This window comes from Microcebus murinus, chromosome 28 (genome assembly GCF_040939455.1).
Source record: "Microcebus murinus isolate Inina chromosome 28, M.murinus_Inina_mat1.0, whole genome shotgun sequence".
Classification (NCBI taxonomy): Eukaryota; Metazoa; Chordata; class Mammalia; order Primates; family Cheirogaleidae; genus Microcebus; species Microcebus murinus.
The window spans coordinates 11,784,949-11,806,669 of record NC_134131.1 but is presented as its reverse complement, the minus strand read 5'-3'; the positions used below and the strand labels follow the sequence as shown (position 1 = coordinate 11,806,669).

At 45.5% G+C, this 21,721-nt stretch overlaps 1 long non-coding RNA gene across 1 annotated transcript in view; it reads right to left on the bottom strand.

Annotated features, from left to right (window-relative positions):
• LOC142865012 (uncharacterized) overlaps positions 1-21,721 on the bottom strand; it is a 451,780-nt gene that overhangs the window by 294,090 nt on the left and 135,969 nt on the right. Inside the window, exon 2 of the long non-coding RNA XR_012915302.1 lies at positions 1,587-1,660. This is a non-coding gene — a long non-coding RNA (uncharacterized LOC142865012). The remainder of the gene's footprint in view (positions 1-1,586; positions 1,661-21,721) is intronic.

Below are 21,721 nucleotides of genomic sequence, written 5' to 3'. Positions count from 1 at the left end.
CCAGGGTTTCTCAGCCTCGACATTAGTGCCATTTGGGGCTGGGCTGGATAATTCTTGTTACTATCCATAAAAGAAAAACCTTAGACCAACGAAACAGTTTAATTGACCAAAGCATTATTATCCAGTCCTGCAACCTCCAAACCAGAAGAGCTCCAGGGGGACCCTGGCACTGCCACGCGGTCACAGATTATTTACGGACATGAAGAGGAAGGTGATGTACAGAAAAAGACGTGAGGGACAGAAACAGCTGGGTTGGTTACAGTTTGGCATTTGCCTTATTCCAACACTGTCTGGACGCTCGGCTGCCTGTGATCGGCCAAAACTCGGTCAGTGATGGTGGTGAGTCAGTGACAGCCTGTTCACACAGCCCACTAGCTACTGAGAAACCTTTCCAGGCGTCCTCAAACTATGGCCCGAGGGCCACAAGGCACCCACCGAGGACATTTATCCGGCCCGCCGGGTGTTTTTGCCGCTGCTGCCTGTCCTGCTTAGCAGCCGAGTGAAAGGGCCCACAGTGCACACTCTCCAACGGTCTGAGGGACAGTGCACTGGCCCCCTGTTTAAAAAGTTTGAGGACCCCTGCTTTAGACTGAATGCAAAATATGTTAGGACGGAGTTTTAGGCTAAACTTAATTTAACACTAGACATTGTCTTGCAACTTCATGGCATGTTCAGCAGCTTCCCTGGCTTCTACCCCTAAATGCTGGTAATACCCCCTCATCTCCTGTACTTGTGACAACCAAAATGTGTCCAGGTTTTGCCAAACATCCCCTGGGGTGCAATGCCACCCCTGATTGAGAATCATTGCACTAGAGAGAAAGACAAGGGAAGAATTAATGAAATCCACAGCAAGGGACATAAAATCAAGCCAGAGTTCACGCCTTCAGGCTAGCACCACTTCAAGCCTTACAACCTCAGAGATCCTTGCCATCTGGAACTAATGCAGGGTTCCTTGTCAAATCCACACTTGCCAAATTTCAGTTTGACAAAACAGGGGACTTGCCTATCTTAAGGAACAAGGGAACCCCAGTCTTTAGGGCCCTGTGCCTGTGTTCGCACCTGAGCATCCTCATCAGCTTATAGTACCCCCTTCCTTGATCCCAAGCCTTGTGACCGGGCTCACCACAGTCTGCCCTCAAGGACTCCGCCTTCCTGGTTTAAATCAAGTCAATCAAGGCATCGGTGACTCTGCGCAAGAGGGAAACCTTACTACCTCAGCAACCAAGAGAGGAGAATGCGCTAAGATAAAAATGGAGATCGTAGAAATTACCTTCTTAGCATTAAAAAAAAAAGAAATGTCATGAGCAAACAAGGACTACAGAATTTCTCGTATTTGTATGCATATTTTTGTAATCCATAGTCTTTCTTTCCATATTAAATGGGATCGCTTGTATTAAATTCCTGTTTAATCAACAGACAGGTTTAGGGAAAAAGTGGATTGTACAGCACACCCCTAAATAAGCCATTAAATCACAAACAAATTGGCGAGAGGGAGACAGAGAAGCAGATCGTACTGAAGCAGCAATGTATTTACTACCCATAGGAAGTTAATGTTGCTCCAGGATGAAAGAATCATGTTTACTTACAGAACATGCAGACTTGGGGGGAGTCAGTCACAGCTTTTCTTTGAGCCCCCAATCTAGATGATGCTCCATGAAGCCTGTGTGAGCAAAAAAAAAAATACATCATTCCAATCCTTTCTTCAAGTATTGAAGTGGATTTCAATTAAATAAATACACTTTCCATTTAAGAAGAGTCTATAAATAGTGCTGTTTGGGCATATTTATTTACTTTGTCCTAAGTCATACCTACTAGAATTCAAAATTTTATAGGATATTTTACAAAGGATTATGAGTACAATTGCAATTATTTTATCCTGGGCAGGAGAAAGCTGGTGGTCTTTTTTTTTTTTTTATGTTTAACTTATCTGGCATTGATTGTGTGCCATGAAGTGCTAAGCATTTTTCTCATGTTGATGCATTGACTCTGACAACAATCCCATGAGGCAGGTGCTATGATTTCCCCCGTTTGTAAGATAAGAACACATGGGACAGAGAGTCAGTGACTCAAACACTGTTGTACAGCTACTAAGAGCAGCAGCCCAGACTGGCACCCAGGCAGAATGGACGAGCCCACCTGTGCCTAAACTGCTTCTCAACAATGATTCGAAAGGAGGAAACCCAGGATTGTTTGCTTTTGTTTACTTGTTTGGATAGAAATGAGAAGCACATTTCTCAAACTTCAGAGTTTTTCTCATGATGTGTTACTTTTGGGGTGCACCAAAAATTTTGAAAAAGTTCAGTTCAAAAATGGGGTTTGAAAGAACACAGTAGAAATTCAGGCAGCGTTCTCTTCAGAGTTTGATCCCTCTTTTAAGTGGACCAGAAAAAAGACAAAGTATTACATATGAGCAGTGGAAGGTCCCTGTGTTTATTTCTCTTGCTTAAGGTTTTGGATTTTAAGTGATTCTAATAATAAAAGAGAATATTGTGTCCTTATGTCAAATTTTAACCCGGTACAGAAACAAAAATCATCAAACATATGAAAGAAAGTTCTATTTATTGAAGACCAACTCTGCCCACGTGTTTGTTATATTGTCAATTCAGGCTTATAATTTGAAATATAAATAAATAAAAGACAAGTCAAAAAAGAAAAAAAAGAAAGCAGCAGCACAATTCTCCTAAGAATCAAAGGACTTAAGGCTCAGAGAATAGGAAGTTAAGGTACACACAAGGAAAAAAATACCTGGCTATTTGGGTTCAAAGACACCACCCCAGACTATTGTCTAAGGACCCTATTCTCTAAAAATTTAAGAAAAAATAATTAATAAGTTGCTAATCATCAACTGCCAATTTCTGATCAGAAATGGTGGGGTCCCCGGGTAGGGTTGGGGTAGAAATGGTTGACCCCATAGAAGTCTTTCTGTTCGTTGGTTCACTTTCTGGTACGATCATGATTCCATCTTATGGAATCTGACATCAAGCAGAGAGACCTTCAAGTTCCGGCAATCTTCCCTCTGCACCCTCTGTTCCCTGCTCCTTTCCCTCTCAAGATTGCTGGCCCCATCTGTACCTTTCGTTTGCTTCAGTTCTGTGAGACACAATAAAGAGATGAGAGACACTGTGCAGATCAGTGTGTCCTGATAATTCTATTTCAGTTTTGGGAGGCATCAAGTAGCAAAATATATGGTTCTGTCACTGACACAAACATATTCCCTAATAAAATGAAGCATTACAGCTGTCCTCAGGGCAGTGCTGATGTGGCAGTCAACACTAAAAGAAGGAACATTATTTGGATAGAATTTGAGCTAAGGCCATGCGTGGTGGCTCACGCCTGTAATCCTGGCACTCTGGGAGGCCGAGGCAGAAAGATCGCTTGAACTCAGGAGTTGGAGACCAGCCTCAGCAAAAGGGAGACCCAATATCTACTAAAAATGGAAAAAATTAGCCAGGCGTGGTGGCATACACCTGTAGTCCCAGCTACTCAGGAGGCTGAGGCAGGAGGATCGCTTGAGCCCAGGAGTCTGAGGTTGCTGTGAGCTAGGCTGACGCCATGGCACTCTAGCCCAAGACTCTGTCTCCAAAAAAAAAAAAAGAAGAATGTGAGTTAAAATAACATCCAAAGTGGAAAGATGACAGGACTATACATACAATTCTTTTGTCAGATGTCAATGTAAAAGAATAATTAGCAGTTTTCTTGAGTTCCCTAACCATCAATCCTTTTTTAGACTCATAGATTATAACAATATGAAAAAACTTTTTTTCTTTTCTTTTTTTTTTTTTTTTTTTTTTTGCTTTTCCCCCAGCACCTAGCTGGACCAACCATTATGCAATTTTTAGAAATATATAAATGAATGACTGTTTAATAATGCATGAATGTTTTTACCAGAAAAGGAATTGCTGAAGGTTATTAGGTGATATATCTCTTTGTGGATATAATAAGAGAGAAGAATTGGTAGGCAGAGAGTTGAAGACGAGTCTTATGAATAATGCATAAACTAAGACCAGGCTGAACTCCAGAGCCCAGAACTAGCTCGAGACAAATGCCAAGTTCAATCCACAGGCCCTCATCAAGTGGCTACTTTGTTTCAGGAATTTGTTACATATTACAGTATGCCACTTAATCTTTACGATGATCCGATTAAACAAACATCGTTAGCCTTTTTGTTTTTAAACAGATTAGGAACCAAGTCTGAGAGAGAGGAAGTTTCTTGCCTCATAGAAAGCACATCTGGAAATCACGCACAGATCTCTGCCAGTGTCCCAAGTAGGAACCCAATAAAGGGGTACATTGGCGACACTGACCATGATGGTATGTTTCCATCTCAGTATTCATTTGTTTGTTTGTTTCAGCATATTATGAGGGTACAGATGTTAAGTTTACGTATATTGCCCATGATCCCCCTCCCCCAAGTCAGAGCTTCAAGGGTGTCCATCCCCCAAACATTGCACATCTCACTCGTTGTGTTTGTATATACCCATCCCCCCTCCCCCCTCCCACCTGCCCGACACCCGATAAATGTTACTCCTGTGTGTCCACTTAGGTGTTGATCTGTTAATACCAATTTGCTGGTGAGTACACATGGTGTTTGTTTGTCCATTCCTGGGATACTTCACTTACTGGAATGGGTTCCAGCTCCAACCCGGAAAACACAAGAGGTGCTCTATCACCGTTGTTTCTTATAGCTGAATAGTACCCCATGGTATACATGTGCCCCATTTTATTAATCCACCCATGTATTGATGGGCACTTGGGTTGTTTCCACATCTTTGCAACTGTGAATTGTGCTGCTGTAAACATTTGAGTGCAGGTGTCCTTTTTGAGCAATCCCACTACTGGGCATCTACCCAAAACATCATCTCAGTATTCTTATACAGCGACTGGCTCTCAATGAAGACTGTTGATGGAAGGAGCCAAATAAGTCAATTAAAACACACATGAATTGATATTTGGCACATAATAGAGCACAGGTAGACCTATGGAATAAGGGAAGCCACGTTGGCGTATCTAAATTAGCCATATATGACTTGAGCCGGGAGAAGCTGCTTAGTAGTAGGGAAGCCAAAATGCAGTTCCTTCTGCCTGGAAACTCTCTTGCTCCCCCCCTCTTCACATAGGGAACTCCTGCCCACCTTAAAAATCTCAGCTAGGTCCCCACTTCCTCACGCCCTACCCTCTTCCTTGACAAGACCCAATTCCCCTGTTGCTGGCTCTCACAGCACACAAACCTCCCCTGCGTAGAACTTGCCACCATCAAGCTCCGCATCTGATTGACTGACCCCAGGGCTGGCATCTCTGTCCCCAGGAAACCACACACTCCTTCCTCGTGCCAGGGATCACGCTGGGTTTGGAACACCCTTGGGGCCCTGTTGCGTGGCAAGGAGAAGCAGGCGCGCAATAAATAATTTATTGGATAGGAGAATAAAAGGTTTGATTCCCATGATGGAAACCCACCAGCAGAAAGCCATCCCCAGCTCTCGGATGCTCTTTTTAAGCAAACCCGGCTGTGCAGAAAACAACGCTAATGATATTTCCCCACGTCGGGGAGCACAAACTCTTGAGTCAGCATTGCGTGGCAGCTGCATCTCATTTCTCCTTCCGCTTTGAGCCTAATTTCTTAGATGAGCGAGTATTACTCTGCCCTAAGAGGCAAGCCAGGCTGCCCGAAGGTTGCTGGCACCCATCGCGGTGAATGCAATGAGAGCACCGGCTTCCACGTGGTTATCTGCCACTGATTGGGAGCAGCTTCTAGGAGCACTGGGGACAGCAGAGAGAGAGACTGTGACGGACAGTGACCACATATGCTGTCACCAGACCACGCTGGGCAGGTGCACACATACTGCCGCCTCCTTCCAGCTGGAAGCAAACTGGATCTGGTCGAGATACTGGGACGACGAGTGCTTCTCCAGCGCAGCCACTCGCAGCGTCCCTGAAGGAGAACCCGTCTTACTGCCCAGTCCCGCAGCAGCTTGCTCCTATTAACCGAAGCTGGTGAAGCTCCAGACACCACTTTCAGTTTCTGTTTTAACACAAGAAGTCTGTTTTTCCCCAAAAAAGATGATATTAAGCCTCCGAGCACAGAGGTTTCTTTACGACAAGCACTTCTTCACACAGCGTGTTCTTTCTGAATCTTGGGCTCCCTCTTTAAGCCAAGGATCAAGGAAGGTGGGGAGGCAGAAACAGGCTGCAAGGAAGGTTTATTTTGCTATGATATCCTCGATCACAGCCCTTTAGCTTTTCATGAGCTTCGTGTCTCATTTCGATATGTGATTAAACTTCCTGGACACATCCTGCCCAGTTCCCTCCCCGGCCCTCTTAGTTGCTGTTTGTCAGATCCTAACGTACTGCTCCATGTTTCTCCAATAACTCCCGCTCTGGGTCCACTTTGGCTTCCCATCTCCCCCCAATCGGAGCCCCTTGAAGGCACCCTGGGGCTTACACCTGCATTTCCAGCCCTGGGTGGTCTCTGACTTCAGAGAACCTGATCGGGCCTTTGAAAATTTCAGGTTTGAATCCTGGCTGCACCAACTATTCAGAAAGCTACACATTTTTACTATAAAAAGGGCCTGAAAGTCAACATTTTCAGCTTGGCATTGTGTAAGGTCTGACACGACTAGACTCTCTCGCTGTAGCACCAAAGCAGCCAAAGGATATACACAAATGTGACCATGGGCCAGTAAAACTTTATCCGTGGAAATGCGAATTTCATGCAGTTTTCACATGTCAGGAAATATTATTCTTTTAGATTTTTTTTCTCCAACCCTTTAGAAATGTTAAAAATAAAGAAAGATCTCTAGTTCTCAAGTCATATAAAACCAGGTGATGAACCAAATTTGGCCCTTGTAGTGTGTAGACTGTAGTGTGTAGACTGGTTCCTACACTTACTCATTGTGTGAACTGGACATAGATTGCATCTCTGTGTGTTAACTCAGTTTTATCATCTGTACAGTGATAGCACCTCCCCGATAGAGTTTCCGCAAAGATTATGTTAGTTAACTTAGTATAAACATTTAGAACATTACGTTGCACATAATATGTACTCAATAGCATTGCTGTTATACTCTATGTTTAATAAGTGATTTAAATGTATTTGAGTTCACAGCCTGCTATCTCTTCATATTCAATCAAGTACTGAATGATTCATTGTCTCTCTCTTAAACATCTGGTTTAAGGGGATTTGATAACTCTCCTTACCTTAACATGACCACCAAATCCTTTTTATTGGTCTCCCCACCCTCATCCCCCACCTCTAACCCATCTTTTCCATATTGACCATCAGAATGATCATTCCAAAACCCCAGATATCACCATGTCATTCCTTTATCATAAGCTCCCTTCACTGTTTCCCCAAAATGATCTCCATGGATCATTGATTCCAAGAGGCATTTTAAAAAATGTGTTTCTTCTTTTTCTTTTTTTTTTAAAGAGCTATTAGGTTGATGTAAAAGTAACTTGCAGTTCTAGCATTGTTGAAATTTGCCATTTGATATTGGAATACATTCCTAAATAAATGCGGCTATGTTAGATATCACTTTAATGCACATGGCTCGCTTTATGTTTTTTTGCTAATGCCTTATTATTTGCTGGGTTTTTTTATATTTATTTTATACCATGGAAATGATGTTAGGCAAAAAGCAAATTCCAGCAATTTTTCTTATTCATGTTCAAAATGAGTCGTAAAGCAGTGGAGACAACTCACAACATCAACCACACATTTGGCCCAGGAACTGCTAAGGAACGCACAATGGAGTGGTGGTTCAAGAACTTTTTGCAAAGGAGACGAGAGCCTTGAAGATGAAGAGCACAGTGACTGTCCATTGCACGTTGACAACAACCAGTTGAGAGCCATCATCGAAGCTGATGCTCTCACAACTACAGGAGAAGTTGCTGAAGAGCTCGACGTAGACTACTCCACAGTCATTTGACATTTGAAGCAAATTGGAAAGGTGAAAGAGCTCAATAAGTGGGTGCCTCATGAGCTGACCAAAAAAAAAAAAAAAATCATCACTTTCAAGTCCCAAACACGTCCCAAAGCCAAACATGCACCAAAAATAGGTCATGGTCACTGTTGGGTGGTCTGCTGTTGGTCGGATCCACTACAGCTTTCTGAATCCCAGTGAAACCATTACATCTGAGAAGACTGCTCAGTAAATCAGTAAGATGCATGGAAAACTCAACACCTACAGCTGGCATTGGTCGACTGAAAGAGCCCCACTCTTCTCCACGACAACGCCCAACCACACTTCGCACAACCAAGACTTCAAATGTTGAACAAATTGGGCTACAACGTTTTGCCTCATCCGCCATATTCACCTGACCTCTCGCCAACCGACTACCACTTCTTCAAGCATCTCAGTAACTTTTTGCAGGGAAAATGCTTCCAACAACCAATGCTTTCCAGGAGTTCATGAAATCCTGAAGCATGAATTTTTATGCTATAGGAATAAATGAATTTATTTCTCATTGGCAAAAACGTACTGATTGTAATGGTTCCTATTTGGATTAATAATAATAATCACCCTGAACTTTTCTGTATCCAATCCCCTAAATTCTTCTTTTGGGCTTCAGGAAGTTTGAGTTGGACCTTGGTTGCTAGAAATTAAAACCTCCAGATTAATACACATGGTGTGCAACTAGGGGCCCCACACCAGGATAAGATTGTGCAATAAAATTCTAGAATGAAGACTCTCTTGAGAACTATGTGACACTTGGCCAAGAGCATGCATTAACCCTTGAGATAGGCTTAAGATATCATACTGTGAATGAGGCCATAGGCTGTTGGTCTATAAGATGACAATAAGGTCTCCCAAGTTACAGCCAGTCTGGTGGGGAAAGGGGGGGTCTCTGTTTTCTTAAATTGCTGCAGAACTTCAGGGATCCTTGACCAACTGTTTCAGCCAGGGTTCTCCAGAGGGACAGAACCAACAGGTATATGAAAAAGGATTTATTGAGGTAATTGGCTCACCGGACTGCAGAGGCTAAGAAGTCCCATGATAAACTGCTTACAAACTAGAAAACCAGAAAAGCCAATGGCATGAATCAGTCCAAAGTCCAAGAGCATCAGAACCAGGGACACTGATTCTCAGTCCAAGCCTGCCTGTTTGAGCCCCAGAGGAGAACCAGGGAGGGGTCTGACATCCAAGGGCAGGAGGATAAGGGCATCCCCGTTCTGAGCAAGACAGAGCAAGAATTCCAACTTCCTTGGGCTTTTTGTTCCATCTGGGGGCCCAGCCAATGGGATGCTGTCCTCCCACACTGAGGGTGGACCCTGCCCATTCATTACACCAACTCCCACCCGGTCTTCTCCTGAAATACGCTCTCACACACACATACCTGGGGCAGCCCAAATGATCCGGTCAAAAGCAAACCCACCTGGTTTTCCCTTCCAGCAGAAGAGGCACAGGCTACATATCTACTGAGAATAAATACCCTCTCCCAGCTATCTGGGCATCCCTTAGTCCAGTCCAGTTGACATCCCAAATCGACCATCACACCAGCAAAACCACAACAAAGATATTCCAAAATCTTAGTCTTTCACGTGCCCCTGGCACTCCTTTGTCTATGCCTACGGGTAGCACAAACGGTCCCTTCTTCAGCTCACTCTCCCCTTTGGCCATGCAGCTCTCCTTTCCTAAACGTAAAAGAGACTTAAAAAAAATGCATATAAGCAAGTGTCTGCACCTTGCCTTGGGAACACCGCTTCCAGCTCAGAGAGCCTCTGAGATCTCAGAGAGTAGGCAAGGCTTCCCCAAGACTAGCGGCCACATTTAAGCATGGGGTAGCATCCTCCCAGCTGTGACAAAAAGGAGTCAGATTTCAAAACCCAGGGAAAGCTTAACAACGTCCATATCCCTACCTGTACGCAGAAATCTCCTCTACTTCAGCACTGTCAGTTTTCTAAATGTTATTAGGAAAAAAAGGTATACCTAAAGAAGACTAGCCCCACAGGATGGTAACAGGTAAAAATTCTCCATGGCCAAATAAGTGTTTGAAGTTTCTGGTTAAACAGAGGCAGCAGGTGTACACAGTACAGAACTGAGGTCTCTAATACGTTACGTGCAGGGCTGACCTTAAAAACGGACATCATCTATCTTCATCCGTTTGGGCTGCTGTAAGAAAATGCCATAAACCGGGTGGCTTATAAACGGCAGAAACTTGCTTCTTACAGCTCTAGAGACTGGGAAGTCCAAGGTCAAGGAGCCAGCAGATTCGGTGTCTGGTGAGAACGGCTACCTGGTCCGTAGTTGGGGACGTCTTGTTGTGCCCTCACATGGTAGGGTGGGCAGAGGGTCTCACTGGAACCTCTCTTAACGAGGCCACTAACCCATTCACGAGGGCTCCACCCTCATTCCCTAATCTCCCCCCAAACGCCCCCACCTCCCAATGTATCACCTTGGTGGTTAAAATGTCAACAGATGAATTTTGGGGGGGACGCAAACCCTCCGACCACAGCCATGTCACATCACAGGTTTAATATCCCTGATTCAAAATGCTTGGGATCAGAAGTGTTTCAGATTTTGCATTTTTTCAGACTCTGGGATATCTGCATTATGCTTGGAGCACCTCAAATGCCAAAATGTGAACTCTGAAAGACTCCAAGAGCGTTTCCTTTGAGTGTCATTTCGGTGCTCAACAAGTTTCGGGTCCTGGAGCACTTCCCGATGTCCAGACTCAGGATGCTCAATCTGTAGGATGTGTTTCAAACTCATCTGACGATGGGTTTGTTTCTGTTTGCTTGGGGTAGGCAAATCATGTCTTGGGACAATACTGTACAAAAGACCCTGTAAGAAATACAGGGGATCGTTCTTTAAAAATCCAAGTAAGAAAAGCTCTCTGGGTGGACAAAAATGGAGTACAATAGTGGCCTGGGTTGCACAATGGATACAGCAGGTTCACTCCAGCCTGCCCAAGCCTTTCTCACCTCCGTCTTGTTGAACTCCCACGGCAACCATCAGAGTCGATTATACAAGTGACAGCTGAACGCCCACCAGGAAACAGCTATGGTCTTGTGAGCACAGCGGCCCAGGAAGCCCTATCTTTCACTTACGAGGAATCACAAAATGTCATATCTCACCGTCAGATCACCAGCCTCGAGTGCCCACAATCAAGCTCCCCGAGCTGCAGCAAAACACATGGAAGCACCTCTCCCTTCCAGGTTGACTTTTATTGCTATTATGGCACAACTCGGTCTCATTCCACATCATTATATTTGATAACTGTCATAAACCTGAAATCACTGCTTTTTGATGTCAGCACACAAGTCTCTCCCTGAACTGAACCCTGCCAGGCCCAATCAACAAACCTTCCTTTAGCTCCCCTTTTTGCATGCATGTAAATAACCTAACCGGTCACTCCGGTCCAGAACACCAGGCAAAGGAATCCAAGCAGGTTCTCAGATGATCTCACAAACCAGGAGAAGCACTCTACCTTCATCTTTTTTTTTTTTTTAAGGGAAGGCCATAACAGAACAAGTTTTTGGGGTTGTTTTTTTTTTTGTTTTTTTTTTCATCCTATACTCAAATCTGATGTTCTGAAGTTCTGAACAAAATTAAAATATTTATAGGGTGCCTGACCAGGATCTCAAGAGGCACTTGTTTTGATCCTTAGATTCTTTTTTCAAAACCAGTGAATAGCTCGGTGGTTTCAGGTTCTAGTTTTATAAAGATTTCAGTCTAGGAATCAACATTCAATCCTCCTGTGGCCCTGTTAGCAAAATCCCAGAATAAACCGCCATTCCTCGGTGAAGAATAATATGCTGTTTCCCTCCCCTGCCCCTACTGAAGAAGGGAACTTTTGGCATCCCAGTAATAAGCCACATCTGCTGGGGAACATTTATTTAATATTTTCATATTGTCAGAATTAGTGTCTATTATTTATCACTGCAGGTAAGATATTGTGCATGAAGATATCAGGTACATATCAAATGTTTAATAAACACTCATTTCCTTCTTGTGAATTTTTTCTTCCTATAGAAAGTCACTGTGGTTGAGATCTATGAAAACAAGAACACCCTTGTCAGGGCCCCGACCCACGACATAAACAAAATCCCACTTCATTTTGCCTTACACGAACTTGGAAGTGTCGCCGTGAGGTTTCCCGTCACTCGTATCGAAAGATACAAACTAGAACACCCTGGACATACTAGCTAAAAATGTAGACTGTGAAGTAAGATAGGTCTGGACTTACATCCTAGTTCTACCACTTTCTACCTGTGTGGACTGCGGTGAGAACCTGCTGGGCCTCAGTTTCTTCATCTCTAAAATGGGGATATGCCGAAATAAAATTTTAAAAAAATCTAAAAAAAAACCCGAAATAATAAAGAAATATAAAAAATAAAATAAAATAGGGATAATATGTGAAACTGCCGCAAAGGATCACAGTAGGAAAAATAAGGCAAGCAAAACACTTTGAACACAGAACACAGTGCCTGGTGCAGAGTAAGTACCGAAGGAGCTCGAGGAATTTCACCCCAAAATGACTCCTTGCTATGAAGAGTATTTTGAATTAAAGGCCCTTAGAAATCAACAGGCATTGGAAGGGAGTTTCCCTCCTTCTTCATAAAAAACCAGAGCCATCAAAAGGAACTTCCCTTTCCCTCCCTGTTGTCTCAATATATTGCAGGGAAGAAAATCAGGAATGCAACCACGCCTGGCCCAAACCCATTTTAAAGATAATGCCTGTCTTACAGATTAATTTAATTTCTAAACAGAATCATTTGAGTCCATCTGTTTCATCCCATCCATTCATTCTCCCAACTACCGTGTTTCCCCAAAAATAAGCCCTGCCCATAAAACAAGCCCTAGCAGGATGTCTGAGCATGTGCACAGTAGAAGCCCTACCCCGAAAATCAGCCCTAGTGCCGGGCGTGGCTGCACAGCGTCTGCACAACCCGTGCGTGTCGTCGTGGAGCAGGAAAGAACACGAGCAGCCCTTCTCATCCGCCCCGTGACAGCTCTAGTGCTCCACAGGGGAGATCGGGGCCGATGGCTCTAAAGGAAATAGAGTCGCAAGACATTCAGGATGGGATTTGGGGTTTGGAGAGTGAGGATGATGTTCCAGAAGATGACGACTTAACTGTATTTGAATAAATGGAGATTGTTGTACTGTACTTAAAAAAAATAACACATCCCCAGAAAATAAGCCTTAGGGTGTCTCCTTGAGGAAAAATAAATATAAGACCCTGTCTTATTTGGGAGGAAACACAGTATCTACTTATCCACCCTAGTAACCATTTATTGACACCCAAGAGCATGATCTATATTCCTCACCTCTTCCTCCCCTCTACAATGAGGGTATATAAACTTCTGGGCCCCATTGGAACATTGGGCAATCACCCATCTGCGATTCTCTATGAATCTCTTTCTCTTATTAATCGGCCTTATTTTGAGTTGATCTTTCAGTGAACCCTCCAGGGCAAAGGCGAAGTTTCCCTTCTCACCCAAAGTACACAATAAATCAGAGAGAGAGACAGATTTCTTTGTCCTCAAATGATTGAGAAAATGGATGCTTGAGCCAGAACTCTTTGAGTCCAGATTCTGGTCCTACCACTTCCTTGCTTTGTCATCTTAAGCAAAGTAGTTAAATATGTGTGCCTCCGTTTCCTCATCTGTACAAATGAAATAATACCTACCTTGTGGTGTTCTTGGGGGAATAAATGAGTTAATTTTTGCAGAGGACTTCCCGGCACTCAGCAACTGTTGTTTAAGTGTTACCTGTTAGGACCTGAATCCATACGTGCAACCTATTCATCCTTATCTGCCACCGCTGAGAGAGAATCAAAAGACAGGTGTCTGCAATAACCATTTGTTTTTAATGATTTAAGGACACAACACAGTAGGCATCAAACATGATTAGAGATGCTTACTGGGCAAAATACGACTTTGAGCCACCAGAGTGGAAATACCATGAGAGTCTAAAAAATCTTGATTTCAGTCTACACACTTGTTCTTAGCTGCACAGCAGCCTGATGTATTTGGAAAAGGCAATTATCGTGTCTCCTCCAAAATCAGACAGGGTCTTATATTTATTTTTCTTCAAGAAGACACCCTAGGGCTTATTTGCAGGGGATGTGTCATTTTCCCCTCAAAGCCTCAGCTTGCAGCACGCACAGGACGGCCGGGACCTGACGGGGGAGCCGACCTTGTTGGTGGGGCTGCCCGCACCTTTCCGGTCACCTCTGGGATAGTGGCTGCCCTGATGGGGCGGAGAAGGGCTGCTCGTGTTCTTTCCCGCTCCGCGACGACACGCACGGGTTGTGCAGACGCTGCGCAGCCACGCCCGGCACTAGGGCTGATTTTCGGGGTGGGGCTTCTATTGCGCACGTGCTTAGAAATCCTGCTAGGGCTTATATTATGGGTAGGACTTATTTTCCAGGAAACACGGTATGTGTGGTGAGCACCATGGGGCTCACTGAGGTCCCCTCTGCAGTTTCTTGCCCTCGTCCTCTAGCTGTTGGGAATGTTGGTTGCTGTCAGCTCCCAGCTGCAAGGCACTGCCTCACCCAGAGCCACGCCCCTCCCAGAGCCACGCCCCTCCCAGAGCCACGCCCTTCCCAGAGCCACGCCCCTCCCAGAGCCACGCCCTCCCAGAGCCACGCCCCTCCCAGGGCCCCACTTGACTGTGGTCCTCTCAGCCTCTCTGCATCTCTCAGGCTTCTCCTAGACACGGGAAGTCATCCTAAGCCAGGGAGGGCAGGCTGCCTTATTCTGGGGTGGAACATTAGAAAGTCCACTCGCACACAGCATTTTCTCCACCACTTGACTTTAGCAGTACTAAAGTAACATTTGGGGTTCAGTCTGCCTTATTTCTTTTGTCTTATGTCTTAACTTGGATGCCTTAAACCCTACAGTTATAACATTAAAATCCTGGTTAGATTCTGAAATGGAAGTTCTGACAAGGTTATGACACTAGGTGTCACACCACATTGCTGACAGAGTTAAACATGACAATACAAAGCTTGACAAATCCCTGGAGGTCCACCTTACATAACTACGGAGGCAGAACCCAGTTTAACCCTCTACTTTGTTCCTCTTTGAAGAATCCACGCTTCCCGGGCATTTTGGAGCAAAGGGCAAGGTATAGGAGACAGTTGAGAAAGAAAAAAAAAATCCATTAAACCTCTTCTTCAATCAAGTGGGATATTTTAAATCCCAGAGGATCCGAGGAGACAAGCAGGCTCACTGGTTTACGCGGTCATGTTTTTATGGGATAATTTCCCTATGCACATAACTACAAGTTGCACTAGTCATTGCTTATAGGGTTCACTACACCCATAATCAAAAGTGTTTCCCTCCGTTCCTGGTCAGATCATTTATAAGGTAAATTCCCAGACAAAACTCTAACTCCCACTTCCTGTCTGGGAGGATTTTTTCAATAATAAAAAAGGGGAGTGAGTTCAGTTGGTAAAAAGTAATTTTTGACGTCTCAAGACATTTGCAAAAATAATTCACATAATTAGGGAAGGAGCAGATGTGATCTTTGTGAATCTCAGCCTCTCTGGAAGTCAGAGATTCAGTGGCCAAGAATGTGTTTGGGGAAGGGGGAGTTGAGTTATTCGTTGGTAAGATTTTGCCTTCTGCATTATACCAAACAAATGTTATAAAACTTAGGTATGTTTATGCTATTCAAATGTTAATTTAATATGTTTTATCTATTGGGATTTCACCTTTTTTTTCTAGGAAGAAAACAAAATTGTCTGCAGCTATAAAACTTAATGTCAGCACTTGACTGGATCATCTCTTAGGGTCTTCTGATGCAGGATGCAGAATCATACGATGCCCTGTACCATTTCAGCGCAGACGTTGTTTGCTATGTGAGTGGACAATTATTGCTTTTTAAACAAGTGTATTGTTCTCTGAGACAGGTAGGCAAAAAAATTCACTTTGGGAAAATGGCAGTATCCTGTATTACTCACAGATGCCAAAAAACATATAAACACATATACCAGAGCCGATGAATACACCCATGACTCTTGTTGGCCTTCTGAATCTACATGTGGTGAATTGCACTTGCAATGCCGGGGCTATTACTCTTAGATACACTACTAACAAAGCCCTTGAGATGATTAGACTCTCTCCTGCCTGAATAATTCCAGCAAGTTACACCAAATCATTTTACTCTTAACAATCAGAACTCCACCTGGAAAAAATTCAACAACGCCCTCTTCAACATCCCTCTGATTACTCTAGCCAGGATGATGAAGCACCTTGAACATGGACTGTTTAAAAGGTCATCATCATAACAGAAATTAGGTTGGAAGAAACTTCGATAATTGCCTCCAGAACAAGGCAATCATCAAAGAATCTCAAAGTCTCAGAAGTGATTCAAGCCAACCCTGTCCTGTTACAAATAAAGAAACTGAGGTCCAGAAAGAGGGCGTAGCTTCTTCATGCCCCAACTACCAAAGCTGTAAATAAGCTAAACTATAATGTTGGTCTCCCAGCCTTTCCTATTATGCTACATGTATTCGATTTACCTAATTGAGATCTAATTGAATCGCAGCATAGTGGAAAGAAAGTTCCACTTCTAGGAACTTGGATAAACGAAATGACCCTCTCACTAAAAATAACCAAAATTCGGATAAATACTTTAAAAATCGTCTTATGCAGAGATGATCAAGCAAAAAAATAAAGAACACTGAGGTTAAAACCTAAGTGAATGTAGGCAGAACACTGAATACAGCTTTGAACCACATAAGGACAATTATTAAATCTACTGAAACCGACCACTGGTTTCCATGTTCTTGCTGATCTCAAGAGACCATGCTGAGGAACACCCACAGTTTTACGCTGGACTAACCCTTAAAGCTAGAACTCCAAGAACTATCATCCCTTCAGTAAACAGGTGCATTAGAAAAGAATGTTCTCTCTACCAGGCGACCACAAGGCAGATTGCCTTACTGGAATATTGACACCAGAAGAAAAGGGCGGAATGCCGAGAATGTGTAATCCATCCGCTAGCTTTTGGGTGAGCTCACTGTCTGAAGCTTTGCACAATCCACCCTCATCCCAAACTGCACAGAACTTCTAATGGTACTATTTTGAAAAATATATAAGAATTCATTTAGAAATACACAAAGAAAAAGAAATTAGAAACAAACAACCCAACTGTTCTTTAAACAGGTGAATGGCTCATCCTTTAACGTCTCCTCTCTCATGACTGACCTGAATCTCTGCCTCGTTCTCTTTTTCTCTACACAAGAGGAGAAATTATCTAGAGGCTCAGCACCTTCATAATAGTCGGGAATTCATATCGTCTAGCGGTAGGCGTGAGGACTGATTCAACCCTTCGCACTCGCTTGCGTTTTCCTCATTATCCCCTCGACATCCCCTCCCTCGACATCCCCCCCTCCACATACCCCCCTCCACATACCCCCCTCGACATGACCCCCACTCGACATCCCCCCTCGACATCCCCCTCCTCGACATCCCCCTCCTCGACATCCCCCCTCGACATCCCCCTCCTCGACATCCCCCTCCTCGACATCCCCCCCATCATCCTCCTCCTCGACATCCCCCTCCTCGACATCCCCCCCATCATCCCCCCTCGACACCACCCACACTTGACATCTCCCCCCTCGACATCCCCCTCACTCGACACCACCCCCCCTCGACACCCCCCTCGACACCACCCCCCCTCGACACCACCCCCCCTCGACACCACCCCCCCTCGACACCACCCCCCCTCGACACCACCCCCCCTCGACACCACCCCCCCTCGACACCACCCCCCCTCCACACCACCCCCCCTCCACACCACCCCCCCTCGACACCACCCCCCCTCGACACCACCCCCCCTCGACACCACCCCCCCTCGACACCACCCCCCCTCGACACCACCCCCCCTCGACACCACCCCCCCTCGACACCACCCACCCTCGACACCACCCACACTCGACACCACCCCCCCTCGACACCACCCCCACTCGACACCACCCCCACTCGACACCACCCCCCCTCGACACCACCCCCACTCGACACCACCCCCACTCGACACCACCCACACTCGACACCACCCACACTCGACACCACCCCCCCTCGACACCCCCCTCGACACCACCCACACTCGACACCACCCCCCCTCGACACCACCCCCCCTCGACACCACCCCCCCTCGACACCACCCCCCCTCGACACCACCCCCCCTCGACACCACCCCCACTCGACACCACCCACACTCGACACCACCCCCCCTCGACACCACCCACACTCGACACCACCCACACTCGACACCACCCACACTCGACATCCGAGTGCAAAGGGTCAAAGGCAGTGGTCCTCAAAGCAGGGTCCCCCAGACCAGCATCATCTCATCTCCTGGGAACTTGCTGGAAAGGAAACTCTCAGGCCCCACCCCAGCCCTAGGTCCCCCCTCCCACTTTAACAAGAGAAGCCCCCCTCTTTTATCAGTTCCCTTATTGAAAACGTGGGAAAGAATCTGAATCCGAATCTCTGGGCGTGAGCCCCAGCGATCTGTGCTTTCATGAGCCCTGTTGGCGGTGTCGACGCATGGCAAAGTTTGGGAGCTACCGGTTAAGGGCCTCCAGTGCAATGTCGGGGAGCCGTGTCACCCAGAAACACGGTGGCACATTGCCAGTGGTGGGGAAGCAGGCTCAAATGGGCTTGCAGGAGTCAATTGTCAACGTTTCAAGAATTTTACAAGTTGATTAGAAATCTTTATACCATGAAAAATGGTAAACACTGTTATGGAAATTGGCAAACAAGCCGGTCATGGTAACACACGCCTGTGATCCCAGCACTCTGGGAGGCCGAGGTGGGAGGATTGCTCAAGGTCAAAAGTTCAAAACCAGCCTAAGCAAGAGCGAGACCCTGTCTCTACTAAAAATAGAAAGAAATTAATTGGCCAACTAATAAATATAGAAAAAGTTAGCCAGGCATGGTGGCGCATGCCTGTAGTCCCAGCTACTCGGGAGGCTGAGGCAGGAGGATCGCTTGAGCCCAGGAGTTGGAGGTTGCTGTGAGCTAGGCTGACACCACAGCACTCACTCTAGCCTGGGTGACAGAGTGAGACTGTCAAAAGAGGAAGGAAGGGAAGAGAGAGAGAGAGAGAGAGAGAGAGAAAGAAAGAAAGAAAGAAAAAGGAATTGGCAAACACTATAAATCAGAGGCCCCCTCTCCCTGGTAGAGCCTGTTTGCATTAGTACACAATTACAGCAATACTCTGATCACAGGTCTCAGTTCTCCTAAGAGGGCTGCAACCGAATTTCTAAAGTCAACCACCTTGAAGAGAACAGGCCTGCTTGATTACGCCAGGTGCTCCCCCTGCTCCATCCACCAGGAGCTGGAAAATGCACAAATTTCCTTAAAAATTTCAACAACTCACCATTGTTTTCAAAATAGAGTGCAAAAGTCTTAACAGGAATGAAAGGCACCACATAGTCTGGCTCTTCTTTGCCTTCCAGTCTCATTTTTTTTTTTTTTTTTGAGACAGGGTCTCGCTTTGTTGCCCAGGCTAGAGTGAGTGCCGTGGCGTCAGCCTAGCTCACAGCAACCTCCAACTCCTCGGCTCAAGCGATCCTCCTGCCTCAGCCTCCCGAGTAGCTGGGACTACAGGCATGCGCCACCACGCCCGGCTAATTATTTCTATATATATATTAGTTGGCCAATTAATTTATTTCTATTTATAGTAGAGACGGGGTCTCGCTCTTGCTCAGGCTGGTTTCAAACTCCTGACCTTGAGCTATCCGCCCACCTCAGCCTCCCAGAGAGCTAGGATGACAGGCGTGAGCCACCGCACCCGGCCCAGTCTCATTGTTAATCACCCTCCACTTCTACCCAATCTAGGATTGCTCCAAGCACACTGCATGTCGTTTCCCATTCCCCTTCGTCACCATCTCCACCTTGGCCATTGCACAGGGTATTTCTGCAGCCTGGAAGCCCTCCTCTTCCTCGCCCTGTAGATTCATTAGGTCTGAGACCTCAGGCACAGTCACCTCCAGGAAGTCTGACTCCATGCTCTTTCCTCCCAACCCTTCTCCTGCCCACTCTCCCCATCCCCAGCCTTGGACAGATTATGACACACCCTTCCCCCCGTCCTCCCAGTGCACCTGTGAAGTGTGTGTCAGCGTCCCTACACCTGTGTGACCAGTGGTAGGCTGGCTGCCTGTCTCTCTCTGTAACTAGAGTACAAGCTTCTTAAAAGCACAACTATTTTTTATTTTTTCTGAGACAGAGTCTCGCTGTGTTGCCCAGGCTAGAGTGAGTGCCATGGCGTCAGCCTAGCTCACAGCAACCTCCAACTCCTGGACTCAAGCGATCCTCCTGCCTCAGCCTCCCAAGTAGCTGAGACTACAGGCATGTGCCACCGCGCCCGGATAATTTTTTCTATATATTTTTAGTTGTCCAGTTAATTTCTTTCTATTTTTAGTAGAGATGGGGTCTCGCTCTTGCTCAGGCTGGTTTCGAACTCCTGACCTTGAGCGATCCACCCACCTCGGCCTCCCAGAGTGCTAGGATGACAGGCGTGAGCCACCAGGCCCGCCCCACAACTATGTTTTAATCATTATAGTATCACCACACCTATATAGTGGTTGATGTGTGATAGGTATTCAATAAATGTTTATTTCCATTAACAAATATCTTCCCTGGTTCTGATCTGCCTAAATATCTAAATGTTGGTGCTTCCTAGACTCCCCAAACATGCTACATACCAGCTTCCACTCACCATTTTGGATTTCTGGATATGGACAACCACCAATCGTTGTTATCCGTACCCATGTTCTGCCTCCCTAGTGACTTTTCTTTCTCAAGTTTGCAGCTGGACAGCTGGGCATGTTGGCTCATAGCTGTAACCCAGCTACTCTGGAGGCTGACACAGGAGGATTGCTTGAGCCCAAGAGTTCGAGTCCAGCCTGGGCCAGATAGTGAGACCCTATCTCTAAAAAAAAAAAAAGCAAGTATTTCCACTGTCCCATAAAGGTATTCTCCCCCCACCCCAGCCTGACTGTGGTCCCATTTCTCTCTCCGTGCTTGTCTCCAAAACCAGGATGTCTTTAAGATCTTAAGCATTATGATGCATGTATGTCATATTGCCTACAAGTTCGGCTCCTCCATGTGCACACCAAACAGAAGTATGCACTGTTATTCACCAAAGACATATACCAGGAAGAACATAGCAGCCCTATTCCTAATAGCCCCAAACTAGAACCATTTAAATGTCCATTCACAATAGAATGTGTAATAAACACAGCAGTGAGACTGACGTACAGCTACCTGCAAGGGAATACATGAATCCCATCAACATGATGCAGAACAGGAGAGACATAAAAGAATACGCATACTGCATAAATCCATTTATAGGCAGCTTCCAATGCAGGTGAAACTAACCTACGGCAGTAGCACTCAGGACAGCAGAAGGTAAATGACAGGAAGGAGGTACAAAGGAGCTTCTGGGAAGCTGGTAATATTCTGTTCCTTGATCTGGCTCCGCCATGACTCTGAGAACTCACTGATAATCCACTGATCACTTGTATACTTCTCCGTATGCATATTACTCTTCAGTAACAACTTTTCATTTGAAACGCTAAAATGTGTAAGAGACGTTGCAGTGGATGAAGTGTAAGGAGACAGAAAGTATCAGGCATGCATTCTCTGGTTGTCAGAGTGTTATGGAAGAGCTAAGACATGCACGTCTGAAAACTAAGCAATGTGGACTGTGAATGACAAGGAGAGCTCACAGTGGGGGGCTAGCGCTGGCTTGAATG